The sequence below is a fragment of the Cervus elaphus genome, chromosome 9 (genome assembly GCF_910594005.1).
Source record: "Cervus elaphus chromosome 9, mCerEla1.1, whole genome shotgun sequence".
Taxonomy (NCBI): Eukaryota; Metazoa; Chordata; class Mammalia; order Artiodactyla; family Cervidae; genus Cervus; species Cervus elaphus.
Genome location: NC_057823.1, coordinates 15,665,579 through 15,689,663, shown reverse-complemented (window position 1 = coordinate 15,689,663; position 24,085 = coordinate 15,665,579). Strand labels below are relative to the sequence as shown.

General features: G+C 39.7%; 1 long non-coding RNA gene across 1 annotated transcript; it reads right to left on the bottom strand.

The window, feature by feature from the left end:
* Positions 1-13,718: 13,718 nt before the first annotated feature.
* LOC122699113 lies at positions 13,719-21,660 on the bottom strand. The gene is made up of 4 exons (XR_006342556.1): positions 21,533-21,660; positions 14,732-14,858; positions 14,329-14,386; positions 13,719-13,819 (listed from the first exon to the last, which is right to left on the bottom strand). It is a non-coding gene; the product is annotated as an uncharacterized LOC122699113 (long non-coding RNA).
* Positions 21,661-24,085: the final 2,425 nt, after the last annotated feature.

Sequence of the window (24,085 nt, the reverse complement as noted above, 5' to 3'; positions counted from 1 at the left end):
ATACGTGAACCGTGAACTTCCAGATGTTCAAGCTGGTTGTAGAAAAGGCGAGGAACCAGAGATCAAATTGCCAACATCTGCTGGATCATTGAAAAAGCAAGAAAGTTCCAGAAAAACATCTATTTCTGCTTTATTGACTACGTCAAAGCCTTCAACTGTGTGGATCACAATAAACTGTGGAAAATTCTGAAAGAGATGGGAATACCAGACCACCTGACCGCCTCTTGAGAAACCTGTGTGCAGGTCAGGAAGCAACCGTTAGAACTGGACATGGAAAAACAGACTGGTTCCAAATAGGAAAAGGAGTATGCCAAGGCTGTATATTGTCACCTTGCTTATTTAACTTCTATGCAGAGTACATCATGAGAAACGCTGGGCTGGAAGAAGCACAATCTGGAATCAAGATTGCCAGGAGAAATATCAATAACCTCAGATATGCAGATGACACCACCATTATGGCAGAAAGTGAAGATGAATTAAAAAGTCTCTTGATGAAAGTGAAAGAGGAGAGTGAAAAAGTTGGCTTAAAGCTTAACATTCAGAAAACTAAGATCATGGCATCTGGTCCCATCACTTCATGGGAAATAGATGGGGAGACAGGGGAAACAGTGTCAGACTTTATTTTTTGGGGCTCCAAAATCACTGAAGATGGTGACTGCAGCCATGAAATTCAAAGATGCTTACTCCTTGGAAGGAAAGTTATGACCAACCTAGACAGCATATTAAAAAGCAGAGACATTACTTTGCCAACAAAGGTCTGTCTAGTCAAGGCTATGGTTTTTCCAGTGGTCATGTATGGATGTGAGAATTGGACTGTGAAGAAAGCTGAACACCAAAAAATTGATGCTTTTGAACTGAGGTGTTGGAGAAGACTCTTGAGAGTACCTTGGACTGCAAGGAGATCCAACCAGTCCATCCTAAAGGAGATCAGTCCTGGGTGCTCACTGGAAGGACTGATGCTGAAGCTGAAACTCCAATACTTTGGCCACCTCATGTGATGAGTTGACTCATTGGAAAAGACCCTGATGCTGGGAGGGATTGGGGGCAGGAGGAGAAGGGGACTACAGAGGATGAGATGGCTGGATGGCATCACTGACTCGATGGACACAGATTTGAGTAAACTCCGGGAGTTGGTGATGGACAGGGAGGCCTGGCGTGCTGTGATTCATGGGGTCGCAAAGAGTTGGACATGACTGAGCAACTGAACTGAACTGAGATTATTAAAATCCTGTGTTATTTTAAATCCTGGGTTATTAAAATCCAGTGAAAACTATACCTCAGAAAGATATATGCAAGGGGTGATGCAAGAGAAGGGGTGGGAGGTGGGGGGAAGGTTCAAGAGTGAGGGGACATATGTACACCTATGGCTGACTCATGTTGATGTATGGTGGAAACCAACACAATATTGTTCAGCAATTATCCTTCAATTAAAAATAAATTACACAAAAAATACATCAATTGAAAATGTCCCTACCAGCACTATATACAGTATAGATAGAAACAGCCAAAATGTCCAGCAACAGATGGATGGATAAATAAGGGGTAGGACATACATACAAGGAAATATTACTCAACCACAAAAAAGAACGAAATGCCATTTACACAACGTGAATGAATCTAGAGATTACAATGGTGAGTGAAGTAAGTTAGAAAGAAAGATAGCTGGCATCAGTTGTATGTAAAATCTAAAATGTGTCACAAATGAACTTGTCTAAAATCAGAAATAGACTCACAGACATCAAGAGTAGACTTTTGGTTGCCAAGGGGAAGAGATGATGGAGGAGTGACGAAAAGGGAGTTTGGAACTGGCCTATGCAAACTATTATACAGCGAACAGCTCAACATCAAGGTCCTACAATATAGTATAGGGTACTGCATTCAATATCTTCCAATAAACTGTAATAAAGTAAAATATAAAAAACAATGTCATATATAATGGAATCACTTTGTGGTACAGCAGAAGTTAATACAACATGGTAAAATCAACCATACTGCAATAAAATTAAGTTTTTAAAAAGAGCAGAGTCTTTTAAAAAGGCTTCACTGGCATTGTTGTCCTTTCTCTCTAGCCATCTTTTATCGTCTCACAATTGCTGTGACATGGGACTTCCCATTGCTATTTAAGTCTGGATGTTGTTCAAAACCCAATTTGGTGATGTATACACAATATGCTGCTGTTTCTATTTCTCTTTTAATTTTAGTATGTTGAAAGTAAACTAGATAATTTTCTAATAAATATTTGTATTATTTATTTGTATATAATGAGTGGCTTATTTTGTTGACAAATCCTTTGAACCTGAGATGAAAAGTGAAAACTTTCAGCAAAACATTAATTGGCACTGTGAGCAGGATTTGTGAGACAAAATGCCACTCTTTAAGAAAAAAAGAGATTAACGTTGATGAAGATTTTATTCCCAGATGGGAAGATTCACCTTATTGCTTGTTAGCTAAGGAATGAGATGTATTCACTGAATTATGTGAGAAATGGAACCTTAAAGTTAGCCAAAAATTTAAAAGTTATTAAATGTTTTCAGCTTGCCCTGATTGAGAAATGTTAAGAATGTGTTAATCAAGAAAGGCTTGCTTGCTCCTTGGAAGAAAAGTTATGACCAACCTAGACAGCATTTTAAAAAGCAGAGACATTAATTACTTTACCAACAAAGGTTCGTCTAGTCAAAGCCATGGTTTTTCCAGTAGTCATGTATGATGTGAGAGTTGAACTGTAAAGAAAGCTGAGCATGGAAGAACTGATGCTTTTGAACTGTGGTGTTGGAGAAGACTCTTGAGAGTCCCTTGGACTCCAAGGAGATCCAACCAGTCCATCCTAAAGGAAATCCGTCCTGAATATTCATTCAAAGGACTGATGCTGAAGCTGAAACTCCAATACTTTAGCCACCTGATGTGAAGAACTGACTCATTTGAAAAGACTCTGATGCTGGGAAAGATTGAAGGCAGGAGGAGAAGGGGATGACAGAGGATGAGATGGTTGGATGGCATCACCGACTCAATGGCCATGAGTCTGGGTAAACTCCGGGAGTTGGTGATGGACAGGGAGACCTGGCATGCTGCAGCCCATGGGGTCTCAAAGAGTTGGACACGACTGAGCGACTGAACTGAACTGAACTGAACTGAAGAATGTGCCGTGCTAGCTGAGAGGCTGGATTCTCCTCTCTCCCTACCGTAAGGTACATGAATTTAAGTTAAAATTGTCTAAAGAGAAGTTACAATTGGAAAAAGAATTATGTGATTTGTGAGGATGACTGTCCAAGTTACAATGCCAAAAGTATATTTTAGTTGATCAAATCTTCACTTTTTAAGTTGGCTCTCCCTTGAGTTGGCCCACAGCTCTAGCAGTGTCCCCCATTTCTCTCTTTCTCTTTTCTTTGTCCTATTGCTGCCTTATCACACACACACCTCCCCGCCCCCAGTCTGCCTCTGTCTCCCTCTCCATCAGCTAATCCCCTTCTAACTTTCCCTAACTCTCAGTGGGGAGAGGGGAAGCCCAGCTTCCCCAACTCCTTCCCCCCTCTACCAATTTTTTTTCCTTCTCCTGTTACCAGAGTCAATTTGAGCACTATTTGGTCTATATTTTAGCTATAAAAAACTACAGAAAGGAAAGATGACTTTTGACACAGGCTGGGCATGATATTCTTTAGACACTGAAGAAAACTGGTTAAAATGAAAAAATTTTTTTCCTTTGAAACTGCAATACTGGTTCTTTTTGCATACGAAATTAAAAACAGCTAGCTTTTTACAAAGGCTTACCTAGAAAAAAGCTTGATGTTAACCTTTGCCTGGGCTTTCCAGATGGCCCTGGTGGGGCAGAATCTGTCTGCCAATGCAGGAGATGCAAGAGACATGGGTTTAATCCCTAGGTTGGGAGGATCCCCTGGAGGAGGGCATGGCAGCACGCTGCAGTGTTCTCGGTTGGAGGATCCCATGGACAGAGGAGCTTGAAGGGCTGCAGTCCATGTGGTCACAAAGAGTATGAAATGACTGAAGAGATTGAGCACAGCTTTCAACCTTTGCCAAGTTCTTGAAATAACAGCGCAATTTGCCTCAGCCTTGGGCAAATTAGAATTTCAAGCCAGAAAAAAAAAAAAAAAGAGTGAGAAAATAATCAAAGAGAACATTTTAGATCTCAAGCAGGAAAACTATGAGATCTCTGTCTGTCTGTCTGGATTTATCTGTGTCTCAGTTTGTGTCTTTGTTTTTGGATAATATGAGGTTAATTTGTAAACTCTAATTAAATTGGCTTAAAGAAAAGTAAGCACTTAGAAATCAGTTACAAGAGAAATTAACCTAAATGAAACTTCAGGTTCATATGAACTGGGAAATATTCAATATTAAATATCTAGTATTAATGCTTGTTTGCTAATCTAATTAAGACATGTTTTGAGTCATCAACACTGTATAATACTTTTATTGTGCCTACGTTTAATGTAAGCGAAATTTGTCAACAAGGAAAGTAACTTGAGTGAAGAACCTGTTTTTTAAAAAATATATATATAAATGGGACAAGAGCTTTTAGATAAACTCTATTAAGAATAATTATACTTTTGGAATGTCTGTCTAAAATAGTCTCTTGAGGTAACTTGAACTTCTAGCATGTGGTAAACTAAGTGATGAAAGTTAATTGAATAGCTAGGTCATTTCCAAATAAAATAAGATTTTGAAACATTACTGAACACGAACTTCCTCTTACAGAGAAACTGAAGAGATTTTGGACTATTAATAAATGTTTGGGGACGTCCCTGGTAGTCAGGTGGTTAGAACTCGGTGCTCCCAACGCCAAGGGCACAGGTTCAATCCCTGGTTAGGGAACTAAGATCCCACATGCCAAAAAAAAAAAAAAATTAAAAAAAAAAAAAAATGTTTGGTGGCATCCTGAGATGTTCTCTTTAAGAAAGCAAATGTTTTTAGAAATTAAAACTGTTATTTATGTTCACCAATGTACAGAATGATAATGTAAGGACTGTTCATGGTTGCTTAAGGGAAATAAGATGTATGTTTTTAATTAAAAAGAAAAAGGTATAAGAAATGAAATTTCAGTTTATTAAGAAAAAAAAAAGTATATCTGACTTACAGGTGGCTGTTTCTAAAGTGATTTTTAAAAGAGAGAGGTTTTATGGAAAGTGGACCCCCAAAAAAGAGTTTTGTATATAATACAAGTTTTCTTGAGATGTTGAACTGCTTTTGACAATGGATTTTAAGTTTCTTTACCTCTGAAGTGATCTGTTCCATGTTTAGCCTTGAAATCTTTTGTTAACTTTGGCTAAGCGAATAACTGTTGTTTCACAATGATCCATATGATCCTATCTGTTGATATTTTTGGCAAAATTTCCTAAACTTAAATTCTAATTAAGTTCTTTTGACCTCTAGCCGACTTTGGGATGCTTCCGAGGGCCCCTGAGACATCCCAAAGAGAGGTATTAAGCTTACCTGGGTTCATTTGACATGTTAAATTATATGGGAAGTACTGAAGGGGTGATAAATCTTCTCAAGTTATACTGTATGGCTGATGTTGCTAATATAGATATCCTAAAATTATGTGGAACTCATAAAGATATGACATGTCCTGACAAAATGTTGTCAATTATAATTCTAGTTATCATATTAAAGTGTTACATGTCACAGCAATGACCAGGTTGCTTTGTCAACTGCAATACAATCAGATTTTAAACATGCCTTATATGGTTTCTCTCTGATGCCTTTGGAAGAATACTACTACTTCTTCAAAATTTATGGGAAAGACTTTTCTAAGATTAACCAGATAAACAAATTTTGTCTGTTGGTACCAGACCGGAATTTGAATTTCTCTATTAATTCTTAGAATGCGGCTTTTGATAAGATTATGAATTTCTTTGCCTTTAAATTATTCATATGTTTTTAAAATCTTGTTACTTTGGTAAATAAGTATTACTTCATAGTCATCTATGAAGATTATGATACATGTAGATAAAGCATCTTCTGCTTCTGTAACATTAACCCTTCACTGTCAAACTATTGATATCCTGATGTCCTTAAAACATGGCAATAGTCTACTCCTAATTGGGGAATTTAAAATGGGTAAGCAAGCAAACATTCAGGGCTATGGGAAATCCAAGATGGCCACTTGGTTTTTCCTAGCTCCCTGACAAACCTCATTTTTATTTAATGGGATAAAGCATTCCGTGGCTGCAAGGTTAATGCCCTCACAATGAAAAATGTTTGTTTCACTGATCATTAAATCCTAGTTTTGTTACTCACTTCTGAGATCGTTCTGTGTTGTTATATTATTAAAAATTTAATTAAGTTGTTAAAAGGACAATCTAATTTTATTTTAAAGTTTATATCAGTAGTCAATCTTTAGATAAAGATCAAATGCTCCATGATGTACAACCAGGAGATTAACACCTGAATATAACCATTTAACCAAGTCAGACGACCTGGGGTATATTGAGATATACCTAATAAAAGTTCTTGACTTAAATTCTTGCTTGTGACCTTACTAATAACTGCTAGTTACATTATTTTCTATGTTGCCTGTTTCAGAAAATTATTGTCTCTTACATTACCAAGTGGGCTTCCCTTGTAGCTCAGTTGGTAAAGAATCTGCCTTCAAGGCAGGAGACCCTTCATTCCTGGGTTGGGAAGATACCCTGGAGAAGGAAATGGCAACCCACTCCAGTATTCTTGCCTGAAGAACCCCTGGGACAGAGGAGCCTGGCAGGCTACGGTCTATGGGGTCACAAGAGTCGAACACAACTTAGTGATTAAACCACCACCACCATCACATTACCAAGTAAGTGACTGAGCCACTGATAAAATAATGATATATATATATATAGTTCCATATGAGATCAATGATTGTAATAATGTAACTCTAGATATGGGAAGAGGAACTGAGTGGCTTTATCAATGGAGTCTTTGCTAGACCTGGAAATGAGCCTTTCCAGCACCATGGGACACAATGGCCATGAAATGCCCTCAAAGCAAGGTCAAATCTGTGGCTATGAAGGGGCCCTGCTGACTGGAAACTGGCACTTGCAGACTGCCTCTACAAAGATTAAATCATGGCCACTACTGTTGCTGAACTTCAACAACCCCTGAAAGGAATTCAGGGTGGATATCAGAAATTAGGCACTCAATCTGTGCGCTGGAAAAAAAAATGGACAAAACAAAACAGGCCTTCAGATAGTCAGACAGATGTTTTCAAGTAATGGTTGTTTTTTTTTTTTTCTTTTTGTTATGACCCCAATTCTTGAATCTTCTCATACCTACAGAAACACTAACATAATGGACCAATGTCTTGTCCTAATTCTCCTGTCTAGCTTTTCTAGGCACCTTGACAGCTCTTCTACTTTTATGCATCTTTAATCCTCTTGATCTAATCCCTTGAATCTATTTGTCACTCCCACTGTATAATCATAAGGGATGACTTGGGACTCTAGATGTGCTGTGACATAGGTCTTCCCAATGCTATTTCAGTCTGGATGTTGGTCAAAAACTCAATTTGGTGATCTATCCTATGCTCTTTCAGTTTCTCTTTTAATGTCAGTATATTGAAAGTAAGTTAGATTATTCTCTAATAAATATTTGTATTATTTATTGTATATAACGAAGGGCTTATTTTGGTAACAAATCCTCTGAACTTGAGATGAAAGTGAAAACTTTTGGCAAAACAATTTACATAAATTTATAGGCCTTGATTATGTCATAAGGAGATTAAAAAATATTACCTAGCATATGGAAGAGCTGAATTTATGTATTTTATAACACTGTCTCACTGATTAAAAAAATAAAATATGAAACCATAAAAATGACTAATAGTTCCCTCTCCTTACTAATACAATTGAATGAAGCTTCTTACTATTGAACCTTAGCTATATGAGAAAATTTTTGCCCTTAAGAAAATGATTCCAATCATCAATGACAAAATAAACATCTGAAATCATTCAATAAAGAAAAACACCAAAAAAAAAAAAAAAAGAAACAAAGAAAGAAAAACACCTTGCTACCTTGCAAAGCAATCAACTCCTCTAACACAAGTGCGACTCACAGAAGGCCATCTTGTGACCTCTTACTGTAACATACCACAGTCTTATAGGGTTTGTAACATTCTTAATTTTTATTGAGGTATAGTTGATTAGCAATATTAGGGTAATTTCTGCTGCATGGCAAAGTGATCCCATTATATATGTTCTTTCAGTTCAGTCGCTCAGTCGTGTCTGACTCTTTGCAACCCCATGAACCGCAGCATGCCAGGCCTCCCTGTCCATCACCAACTGCTGGAGTCTACCCAAACCCATGTCCATCCCGCCATCTCATCCTCTGTCGTCCCCTTCTCCTCCTGCCCTCAGTCCCTCCCAGCATCAGGGTCTTTTCCAATTAGTCAACTCTTCACATCAGGTGGCCAAAGTACTGGAGTTTCAACTTCAGCATCAGTCCTTCCAATAAACACCCAGGACTGATCTCCTTTAGGATAGACTGGTTGGATCTCCTTGCAGTCCAAGGGATTCTCAAGTCTTCTCCAACACCTCAGTTCAAAAGCATCAATTCTTCAGCACTCAGCTTTCCTTATAGTCCAACTCTCACATCCATACATGACTACTGTAAAAACCACAGCCTTGACCAGATGGACCTTTGTTGGCAAAGTAATGTCTCTGATTTTTACTATGCTGTCTAGGTTGGTCATAACTTTCCTTCCAAGGAGTAAGCATCTATTTGCCATGAAGTGATAGGACAGGATGCCATGATCTTAATTTTCTGAATGTTGAGCTTCAAGCCAACATTTTCACTCTCCTCTTTCACTTTCATCAAGAGGTTCTTTAGTTCTTCTTCACTTTCTGCCATAAGGGTGGTGTCATCTGCATATCTGAGGTCATTAATAATTCTCCCAGCAATCTTGATTCCAGCTTGTGCTTCCTTCAACCCAGCGTTTCTCATGATGTACTCTGCATATAAGTTAAATAAGCAGGGTGACAATATACAGCCTTGACGTACTCCTTTTCTTAGTTGGAACCAGTCTGTTCCATGTCCAATTCTAACTGTTGCTTCCTGACCTGCATACAGGTTTCTCAAGAGACAGGTCAGGTGGGGTCTGGTATTCCCGTTTTTTCAGAATTTTCCACAGTTTATTGTGATCCACACAATCAAGGGCTTTGGCATAGTCAATAAAACAGAAATACATGTTTTTCTGGAACTCTCTTGCTTTTTTGATGATCCAATGGATGGTGGCAATTTGATTTCTGGTTCCTCTTCCTTTTCTGAAACCAGCTTGAACATCTGGAAGTTCATGGTTCACATATTGCTGAAGATGGCTTGGAGAATTTTGAGCAGTACTTAACTAGCGTATGAGATGAGTGCAATTGTGCGGTAGTTTGAGCATTCTTTGGGATTGCCTTTCTTTGGCACTGGAATGAAAACTGACCTTTTCCAGTCCTGTGGCCACTGCTGAGTTTTCCAAATTTGCTGGCATATTGAGTGCAGCACTTTCACAGCATCATCTTTCAGGATTTGAAATAGCTCAACTGGAATTCCATCACCTCCACTAGCTTTGTTCATAGCGATAGTTTCTAAGGCCCACTTGACTTCACATTCCAGGATGTCTGGCTCTAGGTGAGTGTGAGTGATCACACCATTGTGATTATCTGGGTCGTGAAGATCTTTTTTGTATAGTTCCTCTGTGTATTCTTGCCTCCTCTTAATATCTTCTGCTTCTCTTAGGTCCCTACCATTTGTGTCCTTTATTGAGCCCATTGTTGCATGAAATGTTCCCTTGGTATTTCTAATTTTCTTGAAGAGATCTCTAGTCTTTCCCATTCTGTTGTTTTCCTCTATTTCTTTGCATTGATCGCTGAGGAAGGCTTTCTTATCTCTCCTTGCTATTCTTCGGTGCTCTGCATCCAAATGGGAATATCTTTCCTTTTATCCTTTGCTTTTCGCTTCTCTTCTTTTCACAGCTATTTGCAAGGCCTCCTCAGACAGCCATTTTGCTCTTTTGCATTTCTTTTTCTTGGGGATGGTCTTGACTCCTGTCTCCTGTACAATGTCACAAACCTCCGTTCATAGTTCATCAGGCACTCTATCAGATCTAGTCCCTTAAATCTATTCTCACTTCCACTGTATAGTCATAAGGGATTTAATTTAGGTCATACCTGAATGGTCTAGTGGTTCCCCCCACTTTCATCACTTTAAGTCGGAATTTGGCAATAAGGAGTTCATGATCTGAGCCACAGTCAGCTCCCGGTCTTGTTTTTGTTGACTGTATACAGCTTCTCCATCTTTGGCTGCAAAGAATATAATCAGTCTGATTTTGGTGTTGACCATCTGGTGATGTCCATGTATAGAGTCTTCTCTTGTGTTGTTGGAAGAGGGTGTTTGCTATGACCAGTGCAATCTCTTGGCAGAACTCTGTTAGCCTTTGCCCTGCTTCATTCTGTACTCCAAGGCCAAATTTGCCTGTTACACCAGGTGTTTTTGACTTCCTACTTTTGCATCCCAGTTCCCTATAATGAAAAGGACATCCTTTTGGGGTGTTAGTTCTAGAAGGTCTTTTAGGTCTTCATAGAACCATTCAACTTCAGCTTCTTCAGTGTTACTGGTCAGGGTATAGGCTTGGATTACTGTGACACTGAATGGTTTGCCTTGGAAATGAAGAGAGATCATTCTGTCAATTTTGAGATTGCATCCAAGTACTGCATTTCAGACTCTTTTGTTGACTATGAGGGCTACTCCATTTCTTCTAAGGGATTCCTGCCCACAGTAGTAGATATAATGGTCATCTGAGTTAAATTCACCCATTCCAGTCCATCTTAGTTCACTGATTCCTAGAATGTCTATGTGCACTCTTGCCATCTCCTGTTTGACCACTTCCAATTTGCCTTGATTTATGGACCTAAGATTCCAGGTTCCTATGCAATATTGCTCTTTATAGCATCAGACCTTGCTTCTATCACCAGTCCCATGTACAACTGGGTGTTGTTTTTGCTTTGGCTCCATCCCTTCATTCTTTCTGGTGTTATTTCTCCAGTGATTTCCAGTAGCATATTGGGCACCTACCGACCTGGGGAGTTAATCTTTCAGTGTCCTATCTTTTTGCTTTTTCATACTGTTCATGGGGTTCTCAAGGCAAGAATACCGAAGTGGTTTGCCATTCCCTTCTCCAGTGGGCCACATTCTGTCAGACCTCTCCACCATGACCTGTCCATCTTGGGTGGCTCCACTATGCTCACTTTATTTCAGGATGTTGACTACAGTTTTCTGTGCTATACATTAGGATCTTATTTATCTGTATTCACTCTTAATAAAATTTATTTCATCACAATATTTGACTACAGGAGAGTTGTGACTTTAGGGGTCACTGGCTCAAAGTTACTGACATGTCCCATAATTTTACAGTTAAAAATTAGAAATTATTTTTGATACAAAACTGTAACTAAATCTAACAAAATGGCCTGAGAATGAAGTAGCTGACCTATGCACAGGATAAAACTAACTGATACTGTGTAATGATTAACTGAAAAAAACTGCAAGGTTTTAAGTACTACTCATAAATAAAAGGGGAACTTTAATATATTCTTTCAGGAGCAAAAAAGTTTCTTAGCTAACATACACTTCCAAAAGAGTCAGTAAAATATTTGAAACAACTACAAAAACTGTTTCACAAAAAAAAGAACACACACTTTTAATCATATAAAATACAATAAAAACATATTGGGGGATTATATTTGAGTAACAAAAAATACCCAAAGGCTTCCTGACAGAAGGTGCTTATTCTTACATGGAAACAAAACACCTTTCCTACATTGTTCACATTTGACAGGATTACTGTCCGGTGTGAATATTTTCACTTGCACATGAGATGACGTGAAGGTTTTCCTGAGTATTTTTCACTCACTGGATGTCTCTAAAGTATGGGTTCTTAAATGTTTATTTATATATGATTGATATCTATAACTTTTACCACATTGATGACATTGATATGGTTTCTCTCCAATGTGACTTTTCTGATGTATTTTAAGAGAACTGGCATTAATGAATGCTTTCTCACATTCTTTACATTTATAAGGACCATCTCCAGTATGTGTTATCATGTGTTTCTGGAAGTAATAGTTAAATATGTAGGATTTTCCACATTCCTTACACTCATAGGGTTTTTCTCCAGTGTGGATTCTTTCATGCTTTTGAAGAGAGCTTGCAGAAATCAATACTTTAGAACATTTTTTACATACATATGGCATCTCTCTTATGTGATGTCCTTTGTGTTCCTTTATGGAAGTCAAATAATTGAAGGCTTTACCACTCTGGTTACACTCACAGGGTTTCACTCCTCTGTGAGTTCTTTCATGAATTTGAATACTTTTAGGACTTTTAAAGGCTTTTCCACATTGTTTACATTGATAGGATTTCTTTCTAGTGTGACTCCTTTCATGCTTTTGAAGATCACTGAAAATAATGAATGCTTTCTCACATTTCTGACATTTAAAAGGTGAATCTCCAGTGTGTGTTACCATGTGTCTTTGAAAAGTTATTTTCTGTAAGAAGGTTTTCCCACATTCTTTACATTCATAAGGTTTCTCCCTGGTGTGAGTTCTTTTGTGTTGCTGGAAACAGTTTTGAGATAGAAAAACTTTTCCACATAGTAGACATTCATAGGGTTTCTCTCCAATGTGACTCCTTTCATGTATTTCAAGAGAACTGGAATTACTGAATGCTCTTTCACATTCCTTACATTTATAAGGGCCATCTCCAGCGTGTATTATCATGTGTTGTTGGAGGCTTTTATTTAATCTGTAGGCTTTCCCACACTCCTTACACTCATAGGGTTTTTCTCGAGTGTAGATCGCCTCATGCTTTCGAAGAGAGCTGGCAAAAGTCAATGCTTTACAATATGTTTTAGATACATATGGTGTCTCTTCTGTGTGAAGTCTTTTGTGTGCCTTTAAGGAATATAAACAATTGAAGGTTCTACCACACTGGTTACATTCATAGGATTTTTCTCCCTTGTGAATTTTTTCATGTATTTGAATACTTCGAGGAGTTTGAAAGGTTTTTCCACATTGTTTACACTGATAGGGATTCTCTCCATTGTGACTCCTTTCATGATATTGATAATGACTGAAAAAAATGAATGCTTTCTCACATTTCTCACATTTATAAGGTAAATCTCCAGTGTGTGTTACCATGTGTTTTAGAAAACTTATTTTCCACATAAAGGCTTTCCCACATTCTTTACATTCATAGGGTTTTTCCCCCGTGTGAGTTCTTTTGTGTAGTAGGAAAGATTTGTGATATGGAAAAACTTTTCCACATTGTAAACATTCATAGAATTTCTTTCCAGTGTGACTCCTTTCATGTAGTTTGAGAGCAGTGGGAGAAACGAATGCCTTCCCACATTCTTTACACTTATATAACTCCTCGGGGTCCCCTTGATGCTCTCTTGGTTTGTCTTCAACATGACATTTCATGTGTCCAGTAAGTGATGAATACTTCGTGAAGGTTTTTCCACATAGATTGCACTTCCATGATTTTAAATCATGAGTCTTTTTCTTCATTTTGAGAGCTGGAATAGGATTTTCTTCGAAGGAACTAATGTCCTTATTCTCAGGCAGTTTCCCTCTCACAGGACTTCTGCAAATCATGAGAATAACATTCTTACTTTCTTTATTCTATTACATTTTTGTATTTATTACATCTTACAGGAACAGTGAGGTTTTCTATCTTGTGTGAATTGTTACAAGTTGAATATACTGAACGCTCTTCAACAGATCTCCAACCTTTCTATTAAAAAGTTATATTGAGGGCTTCCCTGGTGGCTCAGTGGTAAAGAATCCACCTGCGAATGCAAGAGACATGGGGTTGATCCCTGGTCTGGGAAGATCCCACCTGACATGGAGAAAATAAGCCTTTGAAGCACAAGTACTAAGTCTGTGTTCTAGCAGCCCAAGAGCCAAAAGTATTGCAGCCTGAGCTCTGCAACAAGATAAGCCACGGCAACGAGAAGCCTCCTCAATGCAACAGAGATAGCCACCACTCTCCACAAGTCAAGAAAAAGCCAGGCACCAATGCAGACCCAGCAGAGCTAAAAATAAATACGTAAGTAAATAAAATTATTTTTTAAAAAAAACCGATATTCAAATACAGTTTATGAATATGAACTGCACACAAATTACACTGAAACATGTAACATTTTTTTCCATATTTAAGAAAATATTTCTTGGAGACATTTTCAAGAATAATTAAATTTCAAAATGTGGCTATTTCTTTTCTTTGGTTCCTTTAAAATTTTCATAATAGACCTAAATTCACACATGAGACATGCTTTGTATTGTGAACATGGCTCACCTTAATTTTTTCCCATGGTTTTTCTCCAAACTTTCAATGTCGTGATCTTGTTTTTCTGCTGAAATGCAGAAACAGAAAAATGTTCCAAAGTATTAGAAATTAAAGAAAAACTCATTGGATTTTAGGTCCATGATGAACTCTGACCCGGCTCAGTTTCTGTTTCTTTTTCCCCCCACCATGTTGTGCAGCTTGTGGGATATTACTTCCTGAACCAGGGATTGAACCCAGGCCAGAGCGGTGAAAGAGTCAAGTCCTAACTTTTGGACTGCAGGAGACTTGCCCTTTTTTCCCTCATAGTTTCTTTACCAATGCACTCTCTTTCCACATTCCAAATCTTTGAACACTACAGACAGGTCACACTTGTTCTCTAGCAGACCAATGAAGGGAATTTTGTCATTCTTACCTACTGATGCCAGATTCCTGATATTTTCCAACATCACGTCTCTGTAGAGTTTCTTCTGTGAGGAATCCAGTAAAACCCACTCCTCCTGGGTAAAATTCACAACCACATCCTCAAAGACCAATGAGTCCTAAAACACCCAAAATATGCACACAGTGAGATACATGAGACTGAAACACTTGACATCTATGTGTGTGTGTGTGTGCTTAGTCACTCACTTGTGTCCGATTCTTTGCGACCACATGGACTGCAGCCCACAAGGCTCCTGTGTCCACGGGGATTCTCCAGGCAAGAACACTGGAGTGAGCTTCCATGCCCTTCTACTCCATTCATAAATGCTATGCAGCTTATGTATGATTCTAATGACTTCATCATGAGAAATCTATTCTCCACACTTCCTCAATAATGGAATAGCATCATGAAGAAATGAAATTATTTATACATCATTTCTGTGGTCACAGTATTGCTTATATCACAATCATGGCCAAGTCAGAGAATGGAGGGAAATGACAGAAATCCTTTACAAATGAAACAAATACAATTTTAGAAACACTGATTTCCTGTGAAAAAATTCTTTCATCTTCTTCCTTGTGATCTACAATTTACAGTACCACATGGGGCAGGTTATCAACACTGCATAGGGTTTCAATGAATAAAAACCCAGCAAAAAAACTGGAAAGCCTTTTCTAGTCATATGACCTAACATCAGAAGCCAGGTGACCAGTATAACTCAGACTTTGAATAAAGTCCAGCTGTCCACACTGTCCCAAAGTTCTCCAAGTCTTTAGAAAAAAATCACCTGCAGCTGCATGAATATAAATATTCTTCTGAAGAAACACAACCTTTTTTTTTCTTTATTAGTTGGAGGCTAATTACTTCACAACATTTCAGTGGGTTTTGTCATACACTGATATGAATCAGCCATGGAGTTACACGTATTCCCCATCCCGATCCCCCCTCCCACCTCCCTCTCCACCCGATTCCTCTGGGTCTTCCCAGTGCACCGGGCCCGAGCACTTGTCTCATGCATCCCACCTGGGCTGGTGATCTGTTTCACCATAGATAATATACATGCTGTTCTTTTGAAACATCCCACCCTCACCTTCTCCCACAGAGTTCAAAAGTCTGTTCTGTATTTCTGTGTCTCTTTTTCTGTTTTGCATATAGGGTTATCGTTACCATCTTTCTAAATTCCATATATATGTGTTAGTATGCTGTAATGTTCTTTATCTTTCTGGCTTACTTCACTCTGTATAAGGGGCTCCAGTTTCATCCATCTCATTAGGATTGATTCAAATGAATTCTTTTTAACAGCTGAGTAATATTCCATGGTGTATATGTACCACAGCTTCCTTATCCATTCATCTGCTGATGGGCATCTAGGTTGCTTCCCTGTCCTGGCTATTATAAACAGCGCTGCAATGAACATTGGGGTGCACGTGTCTCTTTCAGATCTGGTTTCCTCAGAGAAACACAACCTTTAAGTTGGTTGATAATAATCACAGAATCTGCTTTTCTCTCTACATAATAAAACGATGCAGATAGCAAGTGACTTCAACCTTAGACCTCAGAGATGAAGAATCATTAACAATATGTTAGACCACAAAATTCACTCTACTCAAGTGTCTCTGGGCACTTCCAGCCAAAAATTAAACACACAGTGCAATTACACACCAGAAACATTCTTTCTCATCACACACTAACAATATACCCTGGACCTTACTGCCTTTAAGCACAGGTTAAGAGCTGCAGCTACATCAACGTCCATAATACTTTGAGGATGAATTTTCCTGCGATCATAAAATGTGAGGGTATCATCATTGGCTTCCTCCAAAAGAACATAAAGCTTCTATCCTGCAATTTCAAGAACAAGTGTTTCGCCAGCAACCACACTATAACCACTGCCAGGCATAAATCTAGTCTGTGACTTGTGAATTTAAGTGTTGTGATTCTCCATCTCACAAGAAGAGAATGAAAAAACATGAAATAAAGAACCATCAGAGCACAACCTGAAAAGTCAAGCTGGAGCGCTAATGCTGGGAAAAAGAAAAGACATTTAAAAAATATTCCTCAAATATTTTGCTCTAAAGGCCTGTACCCCAAAATACCTGTTTCACTAGAATGTAACACAAAGATTCAAAATGCCAAAAACACAGAACAAAATATTCATGTACCTGGCATGACATTTTTTAATGGAATATTTCAGGTACAGCCAATGAAAATCACTAAAGAAAAAGAGAAGCAGAAATCACAAGCACTGAAGTTTTCCTAACATTAATGACAGACAACATCTGTAGATCTAGAAGCTCAGTGAACAAAAAATGAAAACAACTAAAATGGAGACGAATGCATATTATATTCAAAATACAGAAAAAAACAAAAGAAAAGAGAAAATAATGTAAAAAGCCAGAGTTACACTTTTATGTATAGGAAAAGACTAGAATCAGATTGGACTTCCTTCTGGGGCAAAACATAAACTAAAGCAAGAACCAGGTTGACTGAAATATTAAATGATTTCATATTTTTAAAAATTGCTAGAATTTTGTTAGCAAGCACAATTAGGAAAAATTAAGAATACAAAGCCGTTTTCAGAAAAAAGTTGAGGGAATTAGTCATTAATATAACAAGTTTGAAAGATACCTTTGGAAAATTCATTAGAAATGGGGATTCCCTGGTGGTCAGTGGCTGACAATCCATCTGCCAATGCAGAGGACATGAGTTTGATCCCTGCTTTAGGAACATCCCACATGCAAAGTGGCAACTAAGCCAAGGGGTCACAGGTACTGACTCCGATCTCTAGAGCCCTAGAGCCAGAACTACTGAGCCAACATACTGCAACTACTGAAGCTCCTGCCCATAGAGTTGATGCTCCACAAGAAAAGGCATCCCAATGAGACAGCTGCTCACCACAGCTAGAGACTGGCTCTCTCCTACAGAAACGAGAGAAAGCCTGTGTGCAGCAAGGAAGACCCAGGGCAGCCAAAAATAAATAAATAAATCTTTAAGAAAAAATTCATCAGAAAGAATATAAATTATGCAGAGGGACTAAAAGTGGCATTCTTGTTGTTGTTCAACTACAAGTTGATAAACATGTAGTCATTATGACTACAAGTGAAGAAAGAAATGACTAATATAAGGAAGACAGACAGGGGAAATGAAAATTTAAAGGACTTAGTAAAACCAGGCATCCATTTATCATCACAAACAAGAAATAGAGGCAACTTCTACTTCCTAAGAAAGAACATGTTCCTGAATTCTGTAGGTAAATTCAAATAGTCATTCTGTGGCACATAACTATGTCTGTGAAACATTTAAGATACTCCAACAACAGATAACTCTTGGTTAGGGAGACATATTCAGAGTCTTCCCTGGTAGCCTAGTGCTTAAGAATCTGCCTTGCAATGCAAGGGATGCAGGTAAGAACTCTAGGAATTCAAAGTCCTGCACGTCCCGGGGCAAACAAGCCTGCCTGCTTTAGAGCCCCTGCTCCATAATAAGCAAGGCTGATGTGCCTGAACTACAGAAAAGTTAGCAAGCCGCAGCAAAGACCCAGAGCAGTCAACATAAAGATAATGAGAATAATAATAAACTGGAAAATAAAAATTTGAAACTTCAAAAACAACAGGGTAAGACTTATCCTAATATTCGAAGAAAATCAGTATCTTCCTAGAGAGCCACACTGAAGTTGGACAAAGAAAAGGAAAGGCAATTCAAATGAAAATAAACTTGTTTTAACAAATAGTGCAAGAATTAATCGATAGTCACAAACACAAATAAAATGAATGTTGACATTTTGATGATTAATTTTCAAACAACAAACACAAGGCCTATAAAAGAAAATATGTATAACTTCACTTCCTTAATAGAAAATGCCTCCTCTGAGAAAGAGACTGTTAAGAGAATGATAAGCCAAGTCACAGGAGAGGAGAAAATATTTGCAAATCACTAATGTGATAAATGGGGCTTCATGGTAGCTCAGCTGGTAAAGAGTCTGCCTGCAATGCAGGAGACCCTGGTTCGATTCCTGGGTAGGGAAGATTCCCTGGAGAAGGGATAGGCTACCCACTCCAGTATTCTTGCCTGGAGAATCCCCATGGATAGAGGAGCCTGGTGGGCTGCAGTCCATGGGGTCACAAAGAGTCAGACACGACTGGACAACTAAGCACAGCACCACACATGTGATAAATGACTAGTATTCAAAGCAGCCCCACAACTATGAAAACTCAATAGTAAGAAGACAAAATAATCCAGTTAACAATGGGCAAACGATCTCAACAAACAGTTGACCAAAAAGCATATACAGAAGGGAAATAGGAAATATGAAAACAAGCTGAACATCAAATGTCACTTGGAAACTGCAAATAAAACAATAAGCTGTCACTACACACTCATGGCTGTCAAAAAAAATAGAATACCAATTAGATGTGAAGATCATCCTCATTCACTGTTGTTGCTGTTCAGTCGCTACGTAGCGACTGTGAGTCCCACTCTGTAACCCCCAAGGACTGTACTATTCCAGGCTCCAAGGGAGTGCTCCAGGCAAGAATACTAGAGCGTTTTGCCATTTCCTTCTCCATGGAGTCTTCCCAGACCAGGGATCCAACTGGAGGCTCCTGAATTGACAAGGGGATTTACTGCTGAGGAAAATGGAATTTGATATCCCTATCAAGGAAGACAGCAGCATTCTTTGAAAACAACATATACTGTTACTAAGTATCTTAAGACTCAGCTAGACCACTCCTTGTTATTTGTTGAAATGAGGACAACTCTTGTATTCACACAAAAGTCATACACAAATAGTTGTATGAGCTCGATTCGCAGGGAGCAGAAGTTAACAGGTAAGCAACAAATACTGCAAGAGTCAAATAATCAGTGATACATTCATACAATCAAATACTGTTCACTAATGAAAAGGAATTAAGTGTTAATATCCAACTATGAAAACACATGAAGGAAACCTGTATTAAAACTGTATTGCATGCAAGCTGAAAGGAGCCAATCTGAAAAAGGTAGAAACTGTCTGATTCTGAGAATGTGAAGGCCTTCAAGTACTTCCCCTTGCAGGCTACAAGAGGCCTTGCTGCTGCTGCTGCCGTGTCACTTCAGTCGGGTCCGACTCTGTGCGACCCCACAGACGGCAGCCCACCAGGCTCCTCTGTCCCTGGGATTCTCCAGGCAAGAACACTGGAGCGGGTTGTCATTTCCTTCTCCTCCAAGGGGCCTTAGCCAGGCCCTTAACCTGAAGACAATGAACCCAGGCTCCACTCGCCACTAAAGGTGCTCTACACCACCACTAAAATGTTAAATACACAAATCCTGTTTGACCAATTAAGCAAAAACACTCAAATCCAGTGTTTATGTGGAAATGAGAGAAGACATGTATAAGCCACGTCTACTACTTCACCCAGAAAACCACAAATAACTCTTCCTTTCATAAAAATATACGTCAATCATTATTTTCAACATAAGTAATCCTACTCGAATACTTTTTGTCTGCAACTGCAAATCCTGGGATGCCATTGGAAATCGACCAAAAGTAGAGCGCCCCCCGCCCCCTCCCCCCCGGCCCCCATGATTTCACCATATTCAGTCAGGGAATGAAACAAAGTGAAACAAATGGAATGTAAGAATGGACTATTTCCCAACTGACATTCCCATCTTAAGTCGTCGGAAATACTGTATGCGGTTCGTTAAGCTCCGTATTAATTAACTATATCTTACAGTATAGAAAAAAGAGACTTAAATAAATGAGTAGATCTTCTGAAGGGGACTCAAGGGGTAGTTCATCAATAAAAGTTTAAAAAAAAAAAAAAAAGGAAAACCTTCCTGAAAGGATTTCCTATGTAATATCTGTTCCCAGTTTTAAAAAATCGGGCGAAAAATGGCTATCAGACAACCTACTTCCAGGCTGTTACTCTCGGCTTTCCGCTAAGGTAAAATACCTACGGATGTCCCCCCCGGACCCCAGAAAAATGCCATTCAAGACTCTGAGCAAATAGGAGGAAAAAATTAAAATATTCCGTTTGTTTGAAATGCACCTCAGAGAGGAATAGTTGATCATTTCACTCGGAATCTTGGGAATGAGGGGAACGACCTGGAAGTTTAATGATTACTGCCAATAATAAAAAGGGCTTCCCTGATGGCTCACAGGCAAAAATACCACCGGCCAACGCAGAAGACGCAGGTTCCATCACTGGCGCTAAAACATCCCCTGGAGAAGTAAATAGCAACCCCCTCCAATATTCTTGCCTGGAAATTTCCACGGACAGAGGAGCCGGGGGGCAACAGTAATCCATGGGGTCTCAAAGCATTGGGCACGATTGAGAAACTAAAAAACAACAAAGAGCTACTAACTGGTGCTGAGGTCTTTGAGATTCCGCTTCCCAAATCTTGGAAAAATCAGAGGAAACCGGTGCCTGCCGAGTAAAAAGACAGGCTGGGAGTTCTCAGACAACATCTAATCCTACAACCTGACCCTGGAGGACGAGTTGCGATTGTCCCCTGTAGACCATGCACGTGGTCATGCACAATCTTGGGAAGAGGGGCTGCGCGCGAAGAACCGCCGGAAGAGGCTTCAGGGCCGAAGTTCCCGCGCGCAGTGACCGGACCAAACGCCCAGATTCCGGCTGCCGGGCCATCCCGCCCGCTGAGAGCCGGAGGGGACTGAGGTCCGAGTGGCGCCCCAGACCCCGCGTATCCGCAGACTCCGGCGGTGACCCCGAGGTGCCGGATCAAACCGTAGCCGGCTTCGGCCGGTAGCGACCAGTCCCACCTCGGTGTCGGTAACCCAGTCAGCGGACTCACCATTTCAAGTTGCTCGAAAGTTGCTCTGAGTCCCTCTTAAGAGCTCCAAAGACCTGCGCAGATCGTAGGGCTTCTGAACGTAAGAGGGACCAAAAAGGTGAAACCGGAAAGACACCTTCCTTCTCCGCAGTGGGAGAAAGGAAGCCCAGGCATTGGCGCAGAATTGCCCCGCCCACCTGCCGCAGCGGCCTCCTGACTGGACAGATTCCAATGTCCCGCCCCTTTCTCCTGAGTGACAACCTGTGGGAGGTGGGATTGGACCTCCCCTAGCCCTTTGCTTGTGCTTGGATAAAGAATTGTTTTGCGATCTGTGATACCAGATTCCATTTCAAGATGGAGCAAGTACAGATAAGATGGTGGCCCTGGCCAGTCCTCCCGGGAACAAAAAGGTCTTAGGTCCTCCCGGGGTCAAGGGCTTGGTGTAAAATTGTGTGGTCAGGCATGGAACTGTGCTCCTTAAGAAAGGCAGACACTGAAATGTGAACTCACCATCTCTAATAAAGGGGTCGCCTCCATTTTCATCTTTGGTCCTACGGAGGACTGAGCTTTCCACCCATCCCTGCCCCAGCCCCACTCATTAGGTCCTGAAGCTCAAGAATCCCTTGGCTCTGGTAGGAGGTCTGAATCACTCAGCCTTACCTGGGTGCCAGCACGAACCTCAGTCAAACCACAGCCTGTGAGGTGTCTTCATTAACTTCTCGGGTGTACGTTTTACACTGGATGAAGTTTTATTGACTAAGTTATTAATTTGTTAATTTTATTCCAGTGTAGCTGATCTACGATGGTGTGCAAACCTCAGTAGAATAGCAGGTGAGTCAGTCACATATTTATATATGTTGTAGTTTGGTCACTAAGTCATATATGAAACTTTTGTGACCCTATGGCCTGTAGCCCACCAGCTCCTCTCTCCATGGGATTTCCCAGGCATAACTTAACTGTGATCATTATTGTATGTATCTACGAGTATTTTAAAAGCTTAGTAATGATTAAATAATGGGTGCCTTCTACTGGTGAGGGGGTGGGGGTGGACCAGAATACTCTCCAGGTATATTCCAATTGACAGGATCATTTCTTGTTTTTATTGGATTATGGGAAATAGGAATACAGTTACCTTACATATATTTAAACTGTTGACATTACAATATTTTGTTTGTACACAGGTGGTTTCAAAAATTAATCACTCAATCTAAGAAATAATTGGGAAAATTTATTTGAGACAGATTTGAGGATTATAATCTGGGAAGAGCATCTCAGATAGCTCAGGGTAGGAGGAGTTGTGGGGGACAGCAGAAGCAATCCAGGCCTGGAAAAACTGTTCAAGAACCAGAAGTGCCTGGCAGGGATACATCCCGGGGCAGCCGCAGAAATGGCTCCACTGAGCAGCCATCCTCCTGCAGCTTGTCCCTCAGGCACGAAGGGGTGGGCTACTGAAATCTACACAGCCAGGAGGCCAGGAAGGCACGTGGAAAGGTCCACTGGCCAGTTTCTAGTTGCCATCCTGTGTGGGTGGGTTTTGCTAACACTTGTGGATTCCCAGTAGTTCTTTTTTCTGTTTGTTCGTTTTTCTTAGAATGTTTCCCAGTAGTTCTTGAGTATCCTCCGTGCTTTGTGTTTGTCTTCAGAGTCTTTAGGAGGGACTCAGACCTCCTAAAGACTCTGTTCAGAAGGCCTTGCTACTTATGATTCCTAACCTGTAGATCTCATTCATTTCATTTTAACTCTTTAGAGTTTGAGATGCTAGCCCAACCTTTCATCCCAAGAAATAGTCAAACTTGGTCATGCTTTATAATACTTTTCATAATGGTGGTTTGTGGTTGCTAGTATTTGTTGAGATTTTTTGAATTTATATTCAGAAAAGAAAAAGGTATGTGTTTCTTTGGTTATGTTTTTTCTTGTTTTTTTCTTTTTTTGGCAGTTCTCATGTGGGTATAAGAGAAAAACTGGTGTCAAAAATGGAGTGTGGAGTATTGTCTGCAGCCTATTATTTACAACAGATTGTGAAAATTGTGAAAATCAGTAAATAAATATGGCACCAAGGGGAGCACTCACAGAGTCCATTACACACAATGCTTAAATGGTGTCTAAGAACAAATACACTTGTTCTAACCCAGGAATCAAGAAAGCTCAGCTCCCCCATTAAAAAAAAAAAAAAAAAAGGTTTTGTCTGCACCTCACAGCATAGGGGATATTAGTTCCCAGACCAGGGATCCAACCTATGCCCCCTGCAGTGGAAGTTCAGTGGAGTCTTAAGCACTGAACCAACAGTCAGTGTAACCCTCCTTCCCCCAATACAAACATGCTGTATAAATGGTTGATAGATAATTTGAATCAGAGAGGCAAAACTGACTTTGGCAAAGAGAAGAGTGCTCTAGAAATTTAAGAATTTATTGCCAGCCCTACAGAAAGCCCATCTAGGGTGGAAAAGGTCTTTGATTTGACATTCCAAGTCCCAAACATTTGGAAACGGAGATTCCACGTGTCCTACCACCACCCAGAATCCTCAGTGACATCCATCTTGACTGACCAATGTGTACGCCACCAGGAAGGAGCCTG